The sequence below is a fragment of the Acromyrmex echinatior genome, chromosome 7 (assembly GCF_024713525.1).
Source record: "Acromyrmex echinatior isolate Ae372 chromosome 7, ASM2471352v2, whole genome shotgun sequence".
Taxonomy (NCBI): domain Eukaryota; kingdom Metazoa; phylum Arthropoda; class Insecta; order Hymenoptera; family Formicidae; genus Acromyrmex; species Acromyrmex echinatior.
The window spans coordinates 11,903,872-11,909,871 of record NC_141858.1 but is presented as its reverse complement, the minus strand read 5'-3'; the positions used below and the strand labels follow the sequence as shown (position 1 = coordinate 11,909,871).

The 6,000-nt window shown below is 41.6% G+C and overlaps 1 long non-coding RNA gene across 1 annotated transcript in view; it reads right to left on the bottom strand.

The window, feature by feature from the left end:
* Positions 1-1,697: 1,697 nt before the first annotated feature.
* LOC147909200 (uncharacterized) overlaps positions 1,698-6,000 on the bottom strand; it is a 191,399-nt gene continuing 187,096 nt past the window's right edge. The window contains exon 6 of the long non-coding RNA XR_015545616.1: positions 1,698-1,911. This is a non-coding gene — a long non-coding RNA (uncharacterized LOC147909200). The remainder of the gene's footprint in view (positions 1,912-6,000) is intronic.

Genomic DNA, 6,000 nt, shown 5'->3' with positions numbered 1-6,000 from the left:
TCCCCTTTTTTCCGCCCGGAGGCGAGACTGTGGCTGAAACTCGCGTGCTGCCTGGCGTTCGCACGCGGGAGAGTCGATGGAATCGTGCGAGATTCCATGAACGCGAAAGGTCGTTCCGATGCGTGAGAAGTAACCGAGTTAAGAGGAAAAGAAGAACGAGGAGAGACGGGGCGGACGATTCAACTCCTTACGCATGCTGGTGCTTGTTCAGTGGTTCGTAAGCGCTCATCGCGGTGACTTTCTCGGTAATAAGGCGCAGCGAGAGAAGGAAACTATTTTCTAAGTAATCTTGCCTACGTTCGCTACTTCAGGAGTAGCAGTTAAACCGTCGTCCTGTCTCGTCGTTTCAGGAAGACGCAGCGTCACGGAATCGACTCGATCCATCTCGAGAGAACATCACCATGTATCCACGGAAAGAACGATTTTGTTGAAGTATTTAAATATTTAGCTGGACACAGATCTGAGAATAACTTTGTTGGATCGATATAATTATGTAAAGTTATGATGAACTGAAATTTCAGATTCTTCAGCAAAATTATTCCTTCTATTTTTTACAATTTTATACAGAAAGAATGATTTTGTTGAAGTATCTAAACATTTAGCTGCAGATCTAAGAATAATTTGTCGGACTATTAAAATATCTAATTATATAGAATGCTTAACCTTTGATGACAATCCTACAAAATGTTTTAACATTTTAATAACCAATTCGAGCGTCTTACATAATTATTTTGGAAATACAAACAAAATTATTTTTAAATCTGTTATCTGATTAAAATTTCAGATTCTTAAATAAACCATTTTTTCTGTGTCGCTTTAAAATTATGCGCTTTCCACGAAACGAGCAACTGACGATGTACAAAACAGTTTGCTGTTGCTAATCATTGGAATCCAATGACTCAAAGTAATGCTTTGTGAATCTGCATTAAACATGAATGGAAAATGCAAATTTCGTGTTTCCGCGAAATGAAAAACTCGGTTTTCAACGACGAAATTTTACAAGTCGAAATTCAACGTCTGTTTCATCCAATCCTACAACATCCGCTTTTCCGTTCGATCAACGGAATTTAATGCAAGATTTAATCTCTTAATTGATATTCACTCTGTAATACGCGAGTCCAATATATCCGACAAAACTTTAAATTCATATTTGTGCTTAAAGTTAACACAATCGAACGATTTTTTCCTCATTCTTTCCTCAAAATCCGAGGAATAAGATTACGTAACTTAAGATTAAAATGTAAAATTATGAAAAAAACATTTATTATAAACAATTTTCATGACGCGTAAACGAGGAATATATTCGGGTCCCACTGGATCCGCGAATACCAATTAGGGTTACCTAATCCGGCTCAACCTTTCGATAATCTTTTGTGTTTATCTAATTGCTATCTTTTTGTCTTACCTCCTTCACTATCTAGCTATGTAACAGGGAACGATAGTTGGTCGGATTGAAGTCGCAACGGGCGATCGCGAGTGCTGCAAAGCCCGGCGCGCACACGGCTTGATTTATGACGAAAACTTTCGGGACACGCCGTAGGCGGTCGGCGGCGGCGGCGGCGGCGGCGGCAGCGCGATGACGCGGAGAGTCCCATCCCACTGTGGGAATCCCACACAAGGCAAGGCTTGCACGCCGCTGGTTAGATAGATGGACATATATATGTATACATATATATATATATATATATACTCACATACCGCGCCTCGAGCCGGGCTTGCCGCTGCGAAACGTGCCGTCTGGAACTCGCTTGACCGCACCTACCGGGTGTCGTCGGGAGAACGGAAGATATTCGCGGGGGAAACGCCGGCGTTTATCGTCTCGCGTGCTGCTAATCTTGATGTACGCCGTTCTGCCCTCTCGGCATTCAATAAATAACAAAGATAGAAGGACACTTGTGTCAACTGTGCCTCCTGAAAGAAAGGCAATTTAAGTTCAGGTTTTTCGTGTTTTTTTTTTTTTTTTATTTTTTTTTTAACGAAATGACGCACCTCAGCAGCGAAATATTTCTACAGTTCGTTTGCTCGCGCTCGCAAGTTTTCCCTCGCGGCTCTCAACGTGTTGCACGATTTTAACTGATATTAATATTGCGGGTGTGCGTTACACCTACGCGCGAGAATGACGTCAACGTTAATTTCACCGATCGAGAATTTCCTGCCATTAACGTCTAGGCCACAAAGTTGCAATTTTAGAGAGATATGTTATATTCGGATTAACCCGCAAGCAAATAAATCTTTGAAAGAAAATACATATACCATATATGTATTTCCATACGTTTCGTGTCGTAATCAAGAGAAATATGTTTTATTCTGCCAGAGATTAGAATTCATGGCGGAGTCTGACATTGTGAATCATAGGCTGAATCATAAGGAGATCGATTTTAGAAAATCCTTTTGGATTTAATCTGCGCGACATCAATTGATCGATTTATCCGTTTCGCAAGTTCCGCTCTTAATTTTTGTTTTCATTTAAACATAATGCAAGAAACAAAAATCAACATAAGACATGTAATGACAATAAAAGGTACTACATAAAAAAAGGATTTAAAGGATCGATTTAAAGCTGCACCACAGAAAACAAAGTATCAACGGTTTATCAACCTAAAATTAGACCAAGAGAATGTAATAAAAAATAAAACTTTTTGATCAAGTCACGTAAAATTAGAAGAGTCTATATAGCGCAAAATATTCACTACTCATAAATTACACAAATTTAGTTTAAATTACACAGAAAATTAAATAATATATGAATAAATGAGAAATAGGATTGAAAATCAAGATGATTCCTGTTCTCGGTCATATCACTGTAAAATTTATGAGAAGACAATATATTGCGCTATATAACCTCTTCTTTAGTTTCATACGACTTGAACTAGCTTAAACCGTTCTTCTTATTTTCTCGATATAAACTGAACTTCATATGCGTTCCGACACAAACCGGTCTTCACGCTTCACGAAAGACCGCTTTTCATTCATTTCTTGTCATAAACTTTTCTTCACCTTTTTTTCGTTATAGTACTTTCTACGGTTTAAGCATCGATCTACTCTCTCTTTCTATTCTAATATATTCAAAATACTATTCTAATTATATGATATTAATACAAAAAAAATTCCAGCGGCTCGTCGTGAGAAAACGCTGTCTCGCAGTGTGTCGCGTATGTCGCGTATCCACCTATACATACATAAACCACCTACGAAGCGCGGGCACACCGCCGCCACACATAACGTACACGTATCCGGATCGCCGAGGAACCCACTCACAACGTCAAGCCCATTATTCTCGCAGACGCCGGGCGGTCGGTTGTCTGCTTGCTTGCTTGCTTGGATCGGTCGGTCGGTCGGTCGGTCGGTTGGTTGGTCGGTCGATCGGTCGGTTGCTCGCTCTCAGAAAGCGTGGAACCGACACCCGAGAGCACAGCGACGACGAGAGACGAAGAGGAGGAGAAGGAGAAGGAGAAGGAGGACGGGAACCAGAGAGGAGACGCCAGAGTAGCAGCCGCGGGGCAAAAGCAACCGAGAAAGGCGAGAGGCTATTTTGTCCCGCGGCGAAGACCCGCAAGAGCTCTTCGGCGACGAGGCGGATGAAGAAAAAGGAGAAAGAGAACGAGGAGGGACAAGCGAAGACGGCGGTAGCGGGCGCGCCGGAGCGGAGAAAGAGGGAAAGGCGTTCCGATGCTTTTTGCATGCTCGCGTCGCACCGCGCTGTACCGTACCATACTCATACCCATACCCATACCACGTCGTCGTTGTCACGCCGGGAGCCACGCCGAGCCGAGCCGAGCCGAGCCGCATCGAAAGTCGTACCACGCCGCGCCGCGGTTAGATCGACCGACCGCGGTGGCTAGGCCGAGGCGCACCCAGGCGGAACTGCCAAGGCCGCGCCGCGTGTGCGTGTTCGCACGCGGCGACACGCTCCCGGGCGTGTCGTTGATGGTGGCGGTGCACGACCTGCGAGGTGACGGAGCGAATTCACGACGACGACGGCGGCGGCGGCGGCGGCGGCGGCGGCGGCAGCGGCGGCGAGACATTACGCACCGCGACGAGAGACGAGGCTCATTAGCACCGCGTTCTCTCCTTCCTCCTCTTACCTCGTCTTCGCTCGATGTATGTACACGATAGGGGAATGGAAAATAGTGTAACACATGTGCGTGACCTCGCTTCTTTATTTATATTTAACGAGTGAGAATTCGACCGGTGACTTTTACGTAACTACGTCACGATGACGTGACTCTCGATTACCGATTTTAACCTTTTCGTAGCTGCCGTCGAAATCTGTAACGCAGAAGTCTGTAGGACTGTTCGTTTAATTTGTATTAATTTAAAGGCATGTTAATGAATTTCAGGAAGTAAAAATGTATAACGCGTGTATGAAAGAGAATAAAATGCCAGGTATATTTTAATAGGAGCAATTCAAGTTTGCAATTATGATACGAATTTGGACACACCGATAAATAAGAATAAATCCAATTAAATAAGAAAAATCTTGTATATTCAATCGAAACGGATCTTAGCGTTTAAATATTTCGTGAATTTATATTATGTCTGATTCTGCAAATACCGAAATTTTTCTTTTTCGATCTCGAAACATGAACAGTAGAGTAGTAATATTACTTCTTAAATTGATAAGCAATTTAATAATTCTCGATGCTAATAAATATCTTCAAAAATATCAATGATATTAACGATAGTATTTAAATCATACGAATAATTTAACGTAAAGAAAATAGAATTGTTTGACATTTTTGGTAAAGATCGATTTATAACGGGATGACCAAAAAATAAACCCATCGAAGCCCCGGAGGATTAAAGTGTCAAAAAATAATCTTTCGGTTATACATATAATATTTAACCCTCCAGAGTTGACTCTTCAAAATCTCTAACACAGTTACTGTTAAATCTGTAAGGTCCATTTAATTTACGTTAACACTAAAAGTCGGGCGATTAACAAATTTATTCATCATTGATCGTTTCTATTTTTTAAATTGTTATTATACTTTTTGTATAAAAATAAGATTTTGAAATATATTTAACTTTTCAATAATTATGTCCTTTATATTGATAAAATATTTTTCATCACTTTCTTTATTTTCACAATCATTTATTCGCTTGATCCTTTCAGTTAATAAGAAACGCTGACATTTCTAGTATTGATTAAAAGGCACTAATTAATTTCAAGGAATCAAACTAATACAACTCATATGAAAAACAATGAACATCAAATATATTTCAATAAAAATAATCCGTATTTACAGATATAAAAACAGAAATTGAATTGACATTTTTGATAAAGAGATATATAATCGAGTGAATCCAGATAGACCCATCAATTCCGAAGGGTTAAACAACCCAAGATAAGGCGCAATAAATGCTCCACAGTATAATTTACTATCTCGTCGCGATATATTTGAAAGATTGTTTTCCATGAAATATTTTCAATTAATCAACCATTTGCAATAATTTACATTTTCTTTCCATCCCATTAATCGTGTCATCGAAAGCCGACTGAAACTCGAGTGGTATGCACGCGCAATGTTCGTCCCGTTTGTATCATGCGCAAATATATACGTACGCGTATCATCGCTGGCGAATGCGTCGCGCTGTTTTTTCCTCGTCACGCGCGTCGTGTGTGTGGAGGCGATAATCGCGCGGCTGGCAAGTGAGCGAGCGAGCGAGGCGAAGCGAGGCGAAGCGAAGCGACGCGACGCGACGCAGAAAATACGGGCGTATATTTTTAATGAATCCCAACGTCACGCGCGTGCGAGTATGCGGACGCGTCGCGTTTCGCACGTACGCGCCGCTTTCCACGCTTGCGACGTCAATACAAGCACGCGCGAGTGTGCGACTCTATTCCGGTCTCTTTCTTTTTTTCTCCTCACGCTCGAGTCACACGATCCGGGAACCCCCTTCGGCGAAATAATAAGCGATAGGAATGAGAACGCGCACGGGTCACCTGCGCCTTTTCAAAAAGCATTCGGGTTTAACTAAAATGTTAAATGTTAAAGT